The sequence below is a fragment of the Chlorocebus sabaeus genome, chromosome 17 (assembly GCF_047675955.1).
Source record: "Chlorocebus sabaeus isolate Y175 chromosome 17, mChlSab1.0.hap1, whole genome shotgun sequence".
Taxonomy (NCBI): domain Eukaryota; kingdom Metazoa; phylum Chordata; class Mammalia; order Primates; family Cercopithecidae; genus Chlorocebus; species Chlorocebus sabaeus.
The window spans coordinates 12,987,577-13,006,878 of NC_132920.1; the positions used below are offsets into that span (position 1 = coordinate 12,987,577).

General features: G+C 39.6%; 1 protein-coding gene across 21 annotated transcripts in view; it reads left to right on the forward strand.

Moving 5' to 3' along the window:
* PHACTR1 (phosphatase and actin regulator 1) overlaps positions 1–19,302 on the forward strand; it is a 570,508-nt gene that overhangs the window by 301,215 nt on the left and 249,991 nt on the right. The window lies entirely within an intron of this gene.

Here is a 19,302-nt window from a genome sequence, read left to right on the forward strand (position 1 = left end):
TTTGGATAAATTCTCTAGAAGCAATTTGCAATTTGAGTCATATTTTCTACATGCCAGGAGCACCAGCTATTTTAAAACATTTGTATGCTCAAGATCATAGTGAGGCAAACAGATTTCCCCAACGTCCTGTTTGCTCAGGCTCTAGAGAGGAAGGTGCTTCTTAAGGAGAGGCACACCTGTATTATGTCCAGTACCGTAAGTGTGCTGGGTTCTTCGTTCAGCACTGAGTAGGCCACTTGGTGGCACCCACAGAAAATGCTGGTACAGCTTGAAAGCCCTTCTAGAAATTTTACACAGATGAAATTTTACAAAGGTACTGTTCACTGAGTTTCTTTCACACTTAATTTCTTTGCATGTGAAATCGTTATTTAAAGCATATTTTAATAACTTACAGTTTAAAGACAATCTATAACTAAAGAATAGACTTTAAAGGATAAAATATTTCTGGCTATTGAGAGGTATATAAAAGGTGAAATTACATTTCAGCAATTATCTTTTTACTCGAGTTTTTTTTTTTTTTTTTTTCCTGGTATCTACTAACTAGTATTAAAGATGTTTTGCTAAGCTTACTTTAAGTAATTCTCTATTGTTAAGAAACCATAGAACACAATTCACCATTAATGGCCAAAGACTGTGTTTCCTTCCATCTTTGCTGTTTTGATTCAATACTAAAGCTATTTTCAGGTGAGGAAACAAGCTTACATAGGAAAGCCACACAGTAAATACAGGGGAAACAAAGACTCACACCCTCATCTGTTTCACTTTAAAACCAAGATGCAGCTGGGCACGGTGGCTCACGCCTGTAATCCCAGCACTTCAGGAGGCCGAGGCCTGTGGATCACTTGAGGTCAGTAGTTTGAGACCAGCATGGCCAACAGGGTGAAACCCTGTCTCTACTAAAAATACAAAAATTAGCCAGGCATGATGGCACGTGCCTGTAATCCCAGCTACTGGGGAGGCTGAGGCAGGAGAATTGCTTGAACGCAGGAGGCAGAGGTTGCAGTGAGCCAAGATCGTGCCATAAGAAGCGAGACTCTATCTCAAAAAAAGCAACAACAACCAAGACGCTTTCCACTGTACCATCAAGTTGATTGGTTTTTAATGGCCATTTATCTCTGCCACCTACACTGAATGTGGAACATTATGTATTGTGGTGTCTGTTTATATCTGTATGCGTGTGTGATATATACATGTGCAGTCTCAACAAGCTAGGTTTATTATAGTAAAGAATTAGAAGGAATTGCAGAATTTTCTGATGCATTTTTTTTTTCCTGCCTTACCTACTTGATAGAGAGGCTGACTTTAGTGGGAATAGAGAGGAATTTACAACCAGGTAGATTAGAAGTTATGGACATCGTAAAGCCATAAGAAACATAGCTAAGTCATCACTGAACTTATATTAGAAGTTAATAGGAGAATATGATTTAATTTACAAATAGTTAAAAATGAAATTTAGAGAAAATTAATTCTAGAAAGTGAAGTATTTATGTATTTAATTTCAAACGCATTTCTATTTTCATTTGAATTCGTTTTGAGTCCATTAATAGTGAGGAATAAGTTTAGGAATTATAATATATGTAATAATTATGTATTAAGATGTAATTTCAATAGAAATAAAATATTTTAACAGTTTTTAAAAATATCTTGAAGCCTCTCAGTCTTATTTTATAATGACACTTAATAAAATGATGGATTTAGAAACAAGACATATTGATTGCAACTGCTACTCAGTGCCTTTTACATGTAATTAATCAGTAGATCATAGTTGTCTTCATTTTACTATATATGGTTCCTATTTTTTAAACATTTATATAGAAATTTACTAATCCGTGGACATGCTAGGTGTTTTCCCAAGTTTTGTTTTAGGGATTAGAAATATTTAGCATATTTTCTAATGGATTCCAATGTGAACTTTAGGAATAACAATTTGTCATACTATTTCTCTGTTGTACTGACTGTAGAGTTCATCCATCCAGACAGCCTTTTCGGAGAGAATGCCCTGGGAGTTTCTGTGGGTCACCTGCCTCATTTTGCAGGTGAGAAAATGAAGATGCATAAGGATTAAGTGAGCAGTCTACCAGGGTCAAACCACTATTTGGTGTCAGGGCTGCTAACAACCTGTCCTTGAAGAGGAAGCAGTTTTCAACTGGGGTTCACAGCTGGATCCTGGAAACTGCCTGTTTTCAGTGTTTTCAGTGTCTCCTCTGCTTGCTGGTTGGGTGGTTTGGGGATACTACTATTTTAGTTGTGAGGATTAAATGAGATATTTGGTACAAAGCATTTAGCATGGTGCCTTGCAAGAGAAAGTGCTTGAGAAACATTAGCTGCAATTGCTAGCGTTTGTACTGTTACCCACCAAGTCCAATTTTACCTTGGGCATTTCCCCCTGCTATACTGTGCTGCTTTGCCTCTTCTGTAATTAAACTTCCCTGGATTGAGTCCAAGATGAGAGCACCCAATTCTTCTCTATATTTAAACATATTTTTCTAACAAGACAAATAAGGTAAGGGTCAGATTGAGGACACAGTGGTAGGTTCCACCCTGGGCAGGAGAAGGAAAGTCAGAAAAAGCCTCTCACAGTTTCAGAAGCAGTTCAGATTGCATCCACTTCCAAAGGAATTCAGATTGCAAGTACCAAAGATGGCACAGGGTTTTTAAGCAGAGATGATGTGATCAACTCATCTGTTTGTTTGTTTGTTTGTTTGTTTATGTGAGATAGGGTCTCACTCTGTTGTCCAGGCTAGAGTGCGGAGGCAAAGTCATGGTTCAGGCTATCCTTCCACCTGGTAGCTGGGACTACAGGCATGCACTACCACATTGACTAATTTTTGTGTGTATGTGTGTATATATATATACATTTTCTTTTTGTAGAGACAGGATTTCCCCCACGTTGCCCAGTCTGATCTTGAACTCCTGGGCTCAAGCAGTCCACCCGCCTCAGCCTCCCAAAGTGCTGGGATTACAAGCATGAGCCACAGTGCCTGGCTCAAAATGCCCTTTTAAAAAAAGTTTATTATGAAAAATTGTACACATATGCGAATATAGGTGCAATAGGATAATTAATCCCTATAGGCATATCACTCAGATTTCCCCACTCTTGTATTACATTAAAGCAAATATAAGTGAGTTTTTACAATGGTGTTGCTGTTAGTGCCTAGGCAAGGACTAGACAAGACAAGGACCCAGCTCCATGCTGCTCATAGCTCAACAAAGGATGTTTCAAGACCTTGAGCAGCCAAAAGAGCAAGATTCTGCAATATCTGTTTCAGGCTCAGAATGTGTCCAATAATACACTTTCAATCACCAGAAATTCAAAATCAGCTTGTCTTATTTTTAGCATAACTTTGAGCTCATATATAATTTTACTAATAATTTCCCCTCTGTTCTAATATTGCTCTGACACTTTACAGACATCTGTAAATAGTCACTTAGTTTAGGAGATGACATATTTAAACAATTTGTGAAATCTATAGCTTAAAATATCCTTATTTGTCTAAAGGAGATAAAAACAATCATATTGAAAAGGGTAATAGATAAAATATATCCGTAAAACTTTAATGGGGGTAGGTGGAAAGGATCATTACTTGTTTCCTAGCCCTAAACTTCTATTTCTTTGGTTCACTAACTTACATATGAATGGTGAGAACTTTTTGGACTTGACTAGGCTTTGGGGCCTGCTAGAAGTGTCTAAAAGCCTGAAGGGTGGTGGTCCATTGAGCCAGTTAGGAGCCACCATTGATGATGTTCAATGAGGTACTGCTGGTGCACCGGCTGCCTGTGCCAGGGGGACAGCTGAGCTGAAAGCCAAGAGATAAAGGTGAGTTTGTTGAAGGCCAAGTAGCCAGAGAGAGGGGCAGAGGTGACCTTACTTCACCCCACAGGTTGCAAGGGAGAAAAGGTAAGTCCAAAGAGGCAAAAGTTGGAATAGAACCAGGAACTAAACAAGAATCCAGTTGTTGGTTTGGAAAAGAAGAAATGAATTATAGAGATTTTCAGCCCAGGAAAAAAAAATCAGCCAGAAGGTTAGCAGTAGACCATTCGAGAGAAATCATATGATGATTGTTTTTAGTATTGTATTGTTTTTATACCCAAGGCCAGAGGAAGGATAGAACATGGTCATTTGTTTATTCGTGTATCAAGCATTGATGCCTACGGTGAAGTTACATGTGAGTAGAGAGGTAGAAGATGAGTTCCTGCCCGGAGAGAAACAGTCCATTGAGGGACGTTGCTGTGACAGGTAGACTCAGGATGTCATGGACACACAGGTGGGGAACCCATCTCCTCCCTTGGGGAGGCCAGCAGGTCATGTAGGAGGAGATGGTACTTGGGCTGAATTGAGTGAGATGAATAGGGTTGGGCTGGCAGATACCTGAAGGAAAGAGTCACTGGAAGCGGGACAAAGAGCAAGGGTAGGAAAGGTCAAAGGCCAGAGGAGGGCATTGAATGCTGCTCTTCCAGCAAGGGTCTGTCCTATCTTCTCATGACTGCTATGTTTCTAGTGCTGAGAACAGTGCACAGGTATTATCCACTTAAGATATGTTCAATACATGAATGTACATGTTCTTTTATTATGGATCTAGTCAATGAATATGTGTCCCTTTATTACAGCGGCTGTAAGGACAGTGGTGTGATGTGGCTGGGGGATGGTGACAAGGGCGCCTGGGGAGATGGACAGAAACCACATACCAAGGGCCTGGGATACCATGCTAAGGAGCTGGGACTTGCTCCATGACGAGTTATAGTATTCCCTGGAGGATTTTTTAAAAAGCATTTTTATTGAGATATAATTCACACACCAGGCCGGGCGCGGTGGCTCAAGCCTGTAATCCCAGCACTTTGGGAGGCCGAGACGGGCGGATCACGAGGTCAGAAGATCGAGACCATCCTGGCTAACATGGTGAAACCCCGTCTCTACTAAAAAATACAAAAAACTAGCCGGGCGAGGTGGCGGGCGCCTGTAGTCCCAGCTACTCGGGAGGCTGAGGCAGGAGAATGGCGTAAACCCGGGAGGCAGAGCTTGCAGTGAGCTGAGATCCGGCCACTGCACTCCAACCCGGGCGACAGAGCGAGACTCTGTCTCAAAAAAAAAAAAAAAAAAAAAAAAAAAAAAATTCACACACCGGAGAGTTCACTAATTTAAGGTATGTCATTTAATAGCATTTAAGTCATAGAATTGTCATCCATCACCACAATCAATTTTCGAACGTTTTCATTACACCTAAAAAGCAACTCTGTTCCCCTTAACATATCCATTCATTATTCCATTCCCTACACCCTGTTCCCAAATCCCAGGCAGCCACTCATCTATAGGTTTCCCTATTCTGGACATTTCACATAAGTGGAACCATGCAATATATGGTACCTTATATTTGGTAGCCATGCAATATATGGCTTCTTTCACTTAGCACAGTGTTTTCAAAATGTATTCATGCTGTAGTATGTATCAGAATTTCATTGCTTTTTATGGCTGAATAGTATTTCATTGTGTGAATATCTATTCACTCATTCATCTGCTGATAGACATTTGGGTTGTTTCCACTCTTTGGCTCTGCTGAATATGCCACTATAAACATTCATGTGCAAGCTTTAGCACGGACACAGGTTTTCATCTCTCATATGTATGTACCTAGGAGTAGAATTGCTAGATCACATTGTAACTCCATGTTTAACCATTTGAGGGTCTGCCAGACCCTTTTCCAAACTGGCTGCACCATTTTACATCCCACCCAGCAATGAATAGTATATAAAAGTTCAGTTTCTCTACAATTTTCCCGACACTTGTTATTATCTGTTATGGGTGATAGTCACCCTGCAGGACTTTTAAGAAAGCAAGTTAGAGGGTTCTAACTGAGTTGGTGGTCAAGAAAAAGAGTTAATTCAGTCCATTTAAGAAAACTAGTGATTTTAGATACCTTACACAAATGTATTTACATTACACTTTATAGCTTGTGTCTTATTTCCTTGCGGTCATCAGAACAACGTTTTACAGTTGGAATTATTCTTGTGACCATTTATTTAAGAGAAGAGGGTCAGAGACTCAGAGTAGCTCTTGGCTTCCTAATGTCACCTGCCCATTCTGTTGCAGCTGAGCTGTCTCTCCAGCTCTGGTTCCCACCTTCGGGTCATCAAGCCACTTTCAGCTGCCTGGAGACTCACGCTTTACTGCACCTTTAAGGAGGGACTGTTTATTTTGGCCCATGAAGTTTAACTTCTTAAGGCAATTAATTAAATGTGATTATGATCATTCAGAGAAATTTGGGCAAAGATGAACACCCAAAGCAAACCGTCAATTCATTGAAAAGTTGAAGTGGAAATTATCTGATGAAGAGGGTGTTTGGTTAGGAGGCCGAGGGGACCTCCAATGCCTCTACCTGCCTTTGAGTTTCTTCCACCTGTAAAATGAGTTTACTTCCATTCCACAGGAGGTGCCTAAAACCTACCTGGATCAGGAGTTAGTAAACTATGGCCCATGGGCCCTCTGCCTGTGTTTGTAGATTGAGAATGTTGTTTGCGATTTTAAATGGCTGGAGAAAAATCAAAAGAAGAAAAATAATTCATGACACAAGATACTTATAGGAAATTCAGATTTTAGTGTCTGTAAATACAGTCTTATTGGGAAACAACCATGCACAATTGTTTGCACACTGTCTATGGCACCTTTCAAGTTACAACTGGACTTAAGTTGTTGCCACAGAGACTCGCAAAGCTTAAGATATTTATTCTCTGGCCTTAAAAAAAAAACAAATTTTGCCAACCCCTGGTGACATCAAAGTTGCTGTAATAGAAAGTATCTCTCCTGACTGGGTGCGGTGGCTCACACCTGTAATCCAGCACCTTGGGAGGCTGAGGTGGGTGGATCGCTTGAGCCCAGGAGTTTGAGACCAGCCTGGGCAACATAGCAAAACCCCGTCTCTACAAAAAATTCTAAAATTAGCCAGGCGTGGTGATGCATGCTTGTAATCCCAGCTACTTGGGTGACTGAGGTGGGAAGATCACCTGAGCCCAAGAGGCAAAAGTTGCAGTGAGCTGAGATCACACCACTGCACTCCAGGCTGGACCATAGAGGGAGATCCTGTCTCAAAATAATAATAATAATAATAATAATAATAATAATAATAAATAAAGTACCACTCCTGACCATTTTAGCATCATAGTCTGATTTTAGAATTGAAAAGGATCCTGTAGATTATCCAGTGTCCAATTACATATCTGTGTCGTTCACCTGAATTGCAGCTTTGGTCTTTTCAAAAGTTATTTAATATTGTGGTGTACTCAAAGGGACAGGTTTAAAATGAAAATCAGCCTACAAAGAAATAACTGATCTGAATTCAGTTTGCGGAGTATCTTTAGTGTTCCCACTCCCACCCTGACCTTTATGTGGGCTTCAGGCTGCACATGTTGCAAAGAGGGATGGCTTTTCTAATCCCCACCTAAGAGTTAACCATCTTGACTCTGTTATTGTTTCGATGTGAACTTTAGAACAATTGCCTCTGCTATTTTGGCACTGGAGATTTGCCTCCACAGTAATTATTTTGCAACCCACAAAAGTAATTATAAAATCAAATAATTATCTTCTAAACAAGCTGTAACCTCAGCAGAGGCTCCTGGGGGGGGGGGGGAAGTTCCCGTTCTTTCGTTCTCATGTTTTGGGCTGTAACATTCTGCTTCCCTTGTCCCCTTACCTCAGTTCTGAGGTTATTTCAAGTACAGTGGCAATCTGTAGTGAAGAACCATCTTCTTTTGACGCAATCTCCTCGACACAGTAGCATTGCTCCATGTCTATGAGTGGAAAGAGTGAGGAACAAATTACAGAAGAGGAAAACAAAAGTGAATGGAATTCTTCTGGCCATGGGAAGTAAAAGGAAAAATGAGGTCAGGCACGGTGGCTCATGCCTGTAATCCCAGCACTTTGGGAGGCCAAGACGGGCAGATTACTTGAGACCAAGAGTTCAAGACCAGCCTCGCCAAGTTAGCAAAACCCTGTCTCTACTAAAAATACAAAAGTTAGCTGGGCATGGTGGCACTTGCCTATAATTCCAGCTACTTGGGAGGCAGCAGCTGGAGAATCGCTTGAACTCTGGAGACAGAGTTTGGAGGGAGCTGAGATCGAGCCACTGCACTCCAGTCTGGGTGACAGAGCGAGACTCTGTCTCAAAGTAAAAAATGGGAATAACAGCCTACCAGACTCGATTGCATATTAGTTTGAATTATTGAGAGATGCATTGTAGGGAGATGTTGCTGATTCTGAAGGTGTTCTCAGTAAGAGTTGACACCAGTATGTCCTGGCACAACTTGAAGGCTGAAATCTGCTGCACAGTTAGGGACCATCCCTCTCTGACAGGCTGGGCATCTACTAGAATTAGGTTCTTTCTTGAAAGACTTGAGGTCTGTTTATGGGCAAGTGTTTGTCTGACATAGCCAGCGGAAACTATAGATTGTGTTTATTTATATGTTTGGAAATTGCCACCGGTCTGATGGACTGACCTAATCCACATGATGAGAGGATGTGTAGAGAAGCAGATCTTGGCCACAGGAACATTGCTGATCTGCTACATTTTCAAGAATCACCTCTGCAAATTTCAGTGACTCACTGATTTATACATCCCTTTACCATCCCCCTGAAAAGTCAAACAGGCCACCAGACAGGAGCTCATCATTCTCAAAATGAACATACTGTGAACTTTTTTGCCTGCCCAAAGCCTTAATGTGCTCATATCCAGAACAAATAGTATGTGGCTGTTTTCTACTAGTCATGATATGAATTATTCATGCACTATTAAGCAGCCTGTGGTCGGAACACCACTACCCAAAGTAAAACTGAATACAAAAGAAGAGGCTTTAATATCTGTAGCTGAAAATGCCCTTTGCCATGGCAGTAGAAACGATGGGCTACTGGACCCCTCCCATCCTTGTGCCAGGTCTTTGAGGTTGAATCTGTGAATATCGATGCAGATTCCTGTGGTAAGACACTGGAAATGGCTTGGAATACCTGAAAAGTGTAGTAGTCGTTGGGCTGCATACCTAGGTTAATTTTTTTCGTTTTTCTAGAAGGCAAAAGAAGGAGAACCTATACAAAAAGGAGCATCAGGCCAGGCCCAAGCTGGTAAATCGCTTGAGCCCAGGAGTTCAAGACCAGCCTGGGCAACATAGTGAAACCCCATTGCTACAAAAATACAAAAATTAGCCGGGCATGGTGGTGCGTGCCTACAGTCCCAGTACTTGGGAGGCTGAGGTAGGAGGATTGCTTGAGCTGGGGAGGTTGAGGCTGTAGTGAGCCAAGATTGTGCCACTACACTCTAGCCTGGGTGACAGAGCAACACTCCGTCTCAAAAACAAAACAAAAAGCAAAAAAGAGTATCTACAGAAAAATAAAAAGTAAAGAAACATATAATAGGAGAGTTGTTCTTTGGAAAGAAAGAACAACTTTCTTTCTTTGGTTCTTAGTTAAGAAAACTTAACAAGCATCTTGAAAGACCCCCATATATAAACCAGATAAAAGGCAGATTGCTCTGGTTTAGGCCAGATTGGCGGGCCTGCCCTCACATGGTGCCGTAGAGTCCTGGAATTTTTCAGAACTATAGTTTAAAAGTTGTTCCATGCTGTCCTCCATTTAGATGAGATATACTGTATTGTAGGGTGACACTTGTATCTCTAGAATATAAGCATCACCTCATAACAGTGGATATTATATCCAAAATTTAATTCTAGGAAGATGACATCTAATAGAATAACCTGTGATGTAAGTCACAGGTGTGTGTGTGTGTCTGTTTGTGTATGGGTGTGTGTGGTATGTATGGTATGTCCTAGGGCAGAGTTAGTTCTGGAAACATGTATGTATTGGCTAAAGAATTAATTACATCATATAGAAATCGGTAGGAATGTGACATTTTTAGGTTCAAATTATTTCCAAAGGAATGTTTAATCTCATGCCAACATGAATAATCACCTCTTTAAAAACAGCAACTGCTCGGAATGAAGTTGGAGCAGTTGTATAGTCCCTGTGCTCTCCTCTTAACATTGTTGATGGTTCCAAAATGCACCACTGGTTTCATAAACAAGAGTTGAGGACCAGACAGGAATGACATTTAGCTTTTAAGCCACAATTATGACAGATGGGTCAGTGTACATTGCTAACTCCAAATGCATAATTGGCCATAATAAAATGGTACAAATTTACTTTGAAAATATCGTAGCCTAAATCACAGTCAGATTTAACTGAGAGAATTTCCACCATGATTTTAGAAAGCAAGTATGGCTTATTTTTATTGCAGAAACCTAAGAGTGCAATTCCTGGCAGTGTTTACCAGAGAGAAGGAATTAGCAGCCTCCAGGGAGGGTTAGGAAAACAGAGCACCCCTGGGAATCAGGCTCTTAAGTTCCAGTTCCAGTAGCCTCCGAACCAACTGGGCTCAGGTCATTCAGTCTCCCTGAATTTTAAAATTCTGTGATATTTAAAAATTCTCTGTTTTCCTTCTTGCAAACGGGGCCCAGGTATAGGAGGGTCAAGCTTTTTTTCCAGAGGGTCTTGAAAGTACGTAGGAGGTATCTGGAGACTTTTCAAAAACAAAAAAACGCAGGGGGTCTGGTGCTTTTATATCCATGGTGCTGGCTTGTACAGAGGGAGGAAGGAGATGGATTTCTCTTTTCTTCTCCTCTCAGTTCATGGTGGTGGTGGGGAGGAGAATGGAGGGCCAAACAGGCACGTATGTGTGATTCACAGGGCGGGAGGATGATAGCCCTTTCATCTCAAGGTGAAAGCGCAGAGGGAGCCCCAGAGCTGGAGGAACAGATGGCAGCATTGTTGCTGCTACATTGCTTCTGGCTGTGCATGTCCTCATCCCGTGCCCAGCCAAGCCTCTTCAGACTGTGCAGGTCACAGAGTAATGGCCAACTCTAAAGATCAATGTCCTGAAGGCTGCTCTAGACACCAGAGTACCTTGCTGATGGCCAGTCCCCTGCCAAAAAAAAAAAAAAAAAGTCTGCACAGTCTTAAGCAAGAGTGGTTGGGTTGAGGTCTTCCAGGAAGTGCAGATCCTCTTCAGAATTCAGTCCTCTGCAATACAGCTAAATCCACAGATATCACAGAATTTAAAAAATGAACACCTGGGTCTGTGACTTAGGGATATAAGGGATTAGAGAGGATTAGGGACTGGTTGGGAAGTGGATGGGGAGAAACAGGGTACCGAGTACCTGCTCCCTTGGTCTCTTGCAAATGCTCTCTTACTTTGCTTGCTTACAGATATTCAGAGTCACTATTTGTCGGGGCTTTTTCTTTCTTTGTCCTGCAAAAGTTTGAATTAGCCTTATTCTTGTGGGAAAATAATAATTTTCTGCCTAGTGTTTAAATACATTGAGGTCAGTACTGTTGTGTCCAGTCCAAGGTGAGAAGGCAGAAAAGACAAGTTCCTTCATTTGTCTTTTATGCCGACGGGAAGTGTGGTCTGGCTAGTCCTCGGGTCCATGTTACTGCAACAGAAACCAGCAGAAGCAGTGCTCTTCCTACTAACACTTCTGAAGTTATGTTGTCCTTCTTTGCTATTTAGTGTCCCAGAGCAGCTCTGATTACACTGTGAGAAACTGTAATTCAAGTTCTATGGTTCAATGTTGAGGTTTTTGTCAACTTCAATGAGATATTTTCCAAAATGTGTTCCACCGAATACTTGCTGCCCAGGATGGTAACAATAGTATGTGGATTTTTTTTTTTTTTTTTTTTTTTTTTTTTGAGACAGAGTCTCACTCTGTCACCCAGGCTGGAGTGCAGTGGCACAATCTAGGCTGACTGCAACCTCCGCCTCCTGGGTTCAAACGATTCTCCTTCCTCAGTCTCCCAAGCAGCTGGGATTACAGGCGCCTGCCACCACGCCCAGCTAATTTTTTGTATTTTTAGTAGAGACGGGGTTTCACCATGTTGGCCAGGCTGGTCTTGAACTCCTGACTTCAGGTGATCCACCCGTCTCGGCCTCCCAAAGTGCTGGGATTACAGGTGTGAGCCAGTGCGCCCGGCCTGATATATGGAAAATTTCAAGATCACACTAGGGTGGAAAACTGAGCGGAACAAAGTTAAGCAAATGTTTTTATCTCAGAGCCCCTGGTGTGAAAATGTGTATTGTAAATCTCTAAGAACAGGGTATAGATGCTTCTTTACCCAAATGTATTTTATCACACATATGTTTTGTTTGTTTGTTTGTTTGTTTGCGGAGTAGCTCAGGTGACTAACGTCCTAGTGGAAAATTAATGTGCTGCATTAGAATCTTCCAATAGAAAGTACTGTATTGATTGACTATGTTCCCACTTGTGAGAGATAAAGAAACACACACAACACTGAGATTCCTTTGTGATTTGTTCTTTTCTACCAGAAGCTATTAGCTTGAAACTATAGCCTAGTAATTGAGAAGAAATGTTTCCACTGTGGCTGGACGTATGTGTTCAGTGATTTTTAGGTAACAGAGATATAAAAGCAAATTAAAATAGTGTATCAATCATACTTTTGCTTCAATCAATCCAGGAATCAGGAGCTTCCTCTTTTGCATGGCAGGCAGTATGACAGAATGATAGGACAGGGTTGATGCTTCTAGAGACCTTGTGATTGCAATGCGTGGAATATTTTGGATCAGGGTTTTTCAGGCCGAGGACTGTTGACATTTTATGCTGGATAATTCTTTACTATTGGGGAGTGTCAGGTGCATCGTATACATTGTAGGATGTTTAGCAGCATCCCTGGACTGTACCCACTAGAGGCTAGTAGCACCCACCTCCCATTTGTGGCAAGCATTAAGTATCTCTAGACATTGCCAAATGTCACCTTGGAGACAAGATTGCTCCTGAGTTGAGAGCCACTGATTAAGGGGCAAGGTGGGTACTGCTGACCACGAGTGAGTTCCCCAAAGCAAGAGATCAGTGTGGACTAGTGTCTAGGAGGAGGCTTTGTGTGAAGAGGCTGGTTTGGATTAGTAGAGTGAGGAAGGGAGAAATGCTAAGTGGGGAGAATAACATGAACACCGGCAGAGGGAAGGAAGGAAGAGTTACTGTACTGGCTTTTTGGATATTAGCAGTAATAACATTGCTTATTCACTTATTATGTGCCAATTATGAGAATTAATCTAATCTTCCCAAGATAGATACTATTTATCTCAATTTAGTGGAAAAGGAAAATGAGGCTCAGTGGAACTAGACAGTACGCCTGAGTCTCACTGGTAGTAAGTGTTGGCGTTAGAGTTTGAAACCAGGTATCTTTTAGTTACAAGATTGTATTAAAATGATATGAATTTGAAAGAACATCAGGTAAGATGAAAGAATGTTAAATTATAGACAGAAGTGTCTGGACTTCAGGGGATGCGATGCATAAAGTAATGGCAGAGTCATCAGCAGAGGAATGGTTTGGTGAAAAGGGCACATTGGATTCATCTCGCAGCATCAGCCGTGCAGAAGGGACGGGAGATTGATTGGAAGTGGGCTGAGATGATGTGGAGCTGAGCAAGCTGCAGTACAGTGTGGAGGAGTGGGGCTTGGCCATGACTAGTGACAGCAGAATTTAATGGGCTTCACTCATATAGTATCACCATCATTCAGCAGGCAAAATACAAAGAAAAGGTAATTACTAGCTCTCAAGATGACTACAAAAATAGATGGAGGAGCATACTGAAATGAAATGAAGCTACGTAGCTAGGAGTACAGTGTTGAGTTGACATTACGTATTATTGAAGAGTTTCAACAGGTGTTGGCAAACTTTTTCCGTAAAGGGTCAGATAGTAAATGTTTTAGGCTTTCACCCTATGGTCTCTGTTGGAACAGACTCTACTCTGCTATTCTAGTGCAAATGCAGTGAGTAGCAGTGCATATGTAAATAAGAATGGCTGTGTTCCAATAAAACTTTATTTATAAGGAGAGGCAGCAGGCCAGATTGGAACTGAGGGTCAGATTTGTGTACCCCTGGTGGACTCTCAAGTATGACAGACAGAACAAGGCACAGACCCCAGATGTGCCACTTGCTAGTTGTGTGACCTTCTCAGACTAAGCCTCAGTTTCTGCATCTGTAAAATGGTGAATCTGATAGCATCCACATTTAGAGTTGATGGTAGGATTAAGTGAGATAATGTGAAGTGCTTGGCACTGACCCTAGCATATAGTAAGTGCTGAATAAATGGTGGTGTTATTGTGGTTACAAGTATTATTTTTATACTCCTGACCTTTTTTCCTTCTTGTTTTTCATTGTATTAAATGAATTCACACTGAATTCATGCTTGTGAGTGCAACAGATGTTTTATTTGCACTTGTTATCTCTAGATTTCTTGAGTTTAAAGAATAATAAGGAAAATATCTGTAGTTCCTACCAGTGAGGATTGCTGTAAGTATAAAATTCATATGAAGAAACTTACACAGTTTCCTGTCACTTAGCACACAATATATTACAGCTAATGGGGAGAAGAGAATATGTTGAAAAATAAAGTATTAAAATGCAGAACATAAAAAAATTAATTACTTAGAAATCTTGTGGAATTTCAATTAAATAAGAAATCTGATGGGGGAGATTTTAGCATTCAGTGTACATAAACAGCTTAGTTTTTCACGTTTGGAATCAATTAATTGCTTGGCTTTGTTAATTAGGGATTCCCTGAAGTAGAATCCATTGCTCATAAACTAGGAATGTTAAAGCCAGTCAAGGCATTTGCTTTTCAAAATGATCTGTTTGTATTGTAGCTGAAACAAGATAAATCACACAAGAGAAACAGCTGTCTGTTGGTTGAAGAATAGTTTCTGTTCTACACCTTGAGAATACTCATTACAAACACTCATTCATGTGCTGAGACAATGATCGTTCAGTAATGTATAGAAGAGGTGAAAGCCAGAACTCACTCAACTAGGTCTAGTTTCTTTGGGATCATGTGTTCAGAGGATACAGAGAACAGGATTTATTCGCCTGAGCACTATTGACATTTTGGGCCAGATCATTCTTTGTTATGGAAGACTGTCTGGTGCATTGCAGGATGTTCAGCAGCATCCTGGCCTCCACCTACTAGATACCAGTAGCAGATGTCCCCCACCCCACCCCAGTGGCGACAATCAAAAATATTTCCAGATATTTGGCAAAATGTCTCATGGGAGACAAGATTACCCCTGGTCCAGAACCACTGATGTAGATTGCTGTTTAACAGTGCCTGGAGACATTATGCCCCAACATATCCAAGCAATAATAACTTATTCATATTGGAATATATGCCTGATTTCTCAGGATAGTCTTAATTTCAGGTATTCTGCCCCCACTGATCTAATGTAATTGGAACCCCATGTATTTTGATATTTTTTTCAATTTGAAAATAGAGTGACCATCCCTATGCAGTGTTTGTCTATTTTAGGACTTAGTTGGAATACTTAGTTGGAATATGTTTATTGTGCCACCATTCACTTTTAGACTTTGTGAATTTTGCTGAGACAAATAGTTGATGTACTTCATACTGGTTAGCAACATTGAATGTGTTTATATCCCAAGAGTGATATAAGTCTACCACTAGTTTAATTGAAACGAATTCTATTAAAACTTTAATATGCAGAGTGATACAATTTTTTGATCTGATTCTTCTCATATTAAAGCATGGTCATTGACTGTTTTTGGTAATATGCCACATTACATGTAGCTGGGAAGGGATGACTTTCTAGGTGCATGAGGAAGGTATTGTTCTACCTGTCTACCAGGACACCTTTTAGGTAAATTCTGGAACATTGGCTATATTCCCTGAAATAAGTTCATTTATTTTTAGGATGCATTTCTTTTGTAAAATAAGGTTGACATTACTCATGTCTTTAAAACAAGTATTAAAAATTGCCACTTTTCTTTTTGACTCACCTTTGCCCGAGGAATACAATGATAGTAAGAAAAATGAAATCAAAGTATGCATTTCTTACTAGATTGACACCAAGTGCTAAATGGAAATGTCTGCTTAACCTGTAATAAGATAGTCACTTATAGAGGATATGGAGAAAGATGTCAGTATTTAAATTATCTTGAAAATATTTACAATAAGAACATATGTAGTTTTCTGTATTACTATTCTGACCTTTATGGAATTTACTAGTGTAATGAAACACCCAAATTTCAGCATCAGGAAAAGCAATTCTAGAATATAATATTTACCTAGGTATAATATTTACCTTCATGGGTAGAATAATTACCCATGAAGATATATTTCATATATTATATAGCCTGTGACTAACTTTGCCAACTCGTTCCTTAGTCTATTCTATAGTTACCATTTATTAAAGAGACACAGTATATACTGAACATCAGTACCTTGAAAAATAATTGTGGCCCATAGTATTTTAAATGTTGGCTATCCTAAAACATTATTTTAAGTTCAGCTTATTTATTTTATTCAGAATCTGTTTATATGTAATAATTTGCTCTCATTCTCCTCTCCATTTCATTTTATAGCATTTTACTGTAACAGAGGACCTATATAAACAAATGACAAAGCATCTCTGTTAGCTTTGAGCCCTTAGTCCTTGTGAGGTCATGATTATGCCGTAGAATAAATCTTATTATTGCTGTGTTTACAGCAGTGTTTTATAGATTCTTTTTATTTGTGCATATAGGATATCCCTGTGCCTTATATATGTATGTGATGTTTACTTTGTCATAAAATTTTTATTGTTTGAGAATATGGAAGATGATATGAAAGATTTTTTTTTTTTTTTTTTTGACATGAGGTCTAGCTCTGTTGCCCAGACTGGAATGCAGTGGCACGAACATGGCTCACTGCAGCCTTGAACTCTGGGCTTAGGTGATCCTCCTGCCTCAGCCTCATGAGGACTATAGGCGTGCACCACCATGCCCTGCCTAATTTTTATTTTTTTGTAGAGACAGAGTCTCACCATGTTACCCAGGTTGATCTTGAACTCTTGGGCTCACGCAATCCACTCTCCATGGCCTCCCAAAGTGCTGGGATTACAGGTATGAGCTACTGTGCCCAGTGATATTAGACACATTTTGTTATTCTTTTATGTTGTTATTTTTAGTTTTGGTCAAAATTTCCTGTTAGAGGAAGTCTCAATTTTGTGAAATTAAAAAAAAAAAGTACTGCCTCTATTTCTGAAAGTCATAAAAATGAACCTGACTTCTCTTTTCCCACTCTTATGGTTTCATTGTTTTTCCAGAGTGCTAAGGCATTCATCCTAACTTGCAACTACATATATGTGAAGAATACCCCATCCAGACCCCACAAAATTAGGAATTATGCAAAATTGCCTTTAAACTCTCTTATTTAAACTTTAGATTTTTAATGTCAACAAAATTCTCCTCATTGCTTTTTGTCAGGGCCATGATTTGGAAGAATGAAATAAGACTATTTTCCCCTCTGTACCTGTTTCCAGCCCTAACCAAACCATAGACATGCAACTGTTTGAAGTGACTTTTCATTTTCAATGTGCAAGGACTGCATACACTTGACATATTCTAGCTACCAGGTTATCATCATACTATTATACATGAGAGTATTATGGCCTGTTTTATGAACAAGTTGTCTTATATGGCCATGCTCTGTTAACATGCACCATTATATCATTGATTCCTTCGATGAACAGCCATACTTAGCAGTTATTGGCAATTACATAAAGAAAAAATAATTTAAGGCAACTGTAAAATGCTGTTTATTTCTAGCCATTTATCCTAGGTGGTCAGCCTGAGAACCAGAAAGGAAAATGCTATATACAGGATTGATTCAATCTGTCAGAATTTTGAAACTTAATTAATGCAAACATGGCTACTGGCATAAAAGTTGTTTCAACTTTTTTCATATGAACTATTCTAGAAAAGAACTTTCTCAGTGTTATAAAGATAGAACTGACTTACTTTCTTCCTGTCCCATAGAGTGCCCTAAACAAAGAGCTAGTTTATGACTTTTAATAAAATTGTTCATACTTTACACCAATTATAATAAAGTAAAATGGTCTGAAGAAATAATTCTTTTAAAACCTCCCTACAAACTTATCTTCAAGAAAATCTGAAATTGTTGTCTTGTCTAAACCAATACATGAGTGTGCGTCCCACAATGTTGTGAGTACTTCCGAAGGACAGGACTTTTCTTTGTCTAATCCACAAAGCCGCACACAGAGCAGATGCTCAATAAATGGTTGTGGAATTAAATTCATAAAAGGCAGTTTGTTGGAGAAACCAACTTTTGTTAAAGCACTTAATATAAATTTTTCCCCTCCAAACCACTTCCTCTCATATTTTATCTTGGAGGTTCAGTAATTACTCTCTTGGTGAACTGAGAAAGAGCTCAAGATGAAAAGCTACTGTTTCTCCCCCAGTGGACGTGTGGCTGAGTTCTGCAGATAATGAAAAGAAAAATTCCTGTTATTGGTATTGGGGCTGGGGCTGGGTTGTTATCTGAGTGTTATAGAGAGGACTTGTTTGTCAGACTTAAATTTTCTGACTATGGCTTCTGTATTTGCAAATAAAGATTTCCTTAGCCTGGCTCGTCCTCCTGAATTGAATCTTTCTTGAACCAGCTCAATCCTGTAGGTGCAACTAATTTTTATAAGTATCAAAGGGAACAATTGTATTTGCATTTGAGGCAGTATAAATGGCACACAGAAAAAGTCCTTTTCTGGTAGTGAAAAGCCAGGAAATAGATAAATTACTTTCAATGTTTCTTGAAGGATAGTTCAACAAATATCAAATGCTGTTAGAAGACCTATGAAAATATTGACTTCAGGTTGTCTAATTTCTTTCTGCTTAGTGGCTCTACACCAGATCTCAGGCAATTTCTATTTAAATAAATGCCCTAAAGCCTTCAAAGTATTCATGGGGTGTTTGCTTTGTGCCTTGCATGATAACATTGTGAATGTATTTGAGTTACTCTTGGCTTTGTTAGTCAATTTAGCTATAGGATTAAAACCCAAATTATTTTATATTCCCAAGACAAAAATTAATCATAGATATGTCTTATTCCACCAGCAAATGTGCTCTGTTGTAGTTATTAATCTATAAATACTTCCATTTTCCATTAGAGTGCCATTTTCACATAAATTAAATCCTAACAGATAAAAATGAATTTGGCATCCAATTAAGCCTGAACTTATTTTATTATATACCCTTCTCTCAGAATCTCCTTATCCCCCCCCTCCCATTTTTAGGTAGCGGTTTATCTTTTCAAAATATAAATATTCCAGAAAATTTCTATGTGTTTTTTTTTTTTAAACCTAACAACCCATTTTACCGCATTGTTCTAGTTTCTGTTTAAATAATTCCTACAACCTTATTTTAAAATGTAAGCAATTCTCTAGGTAAAAATATAACTGGTGGAA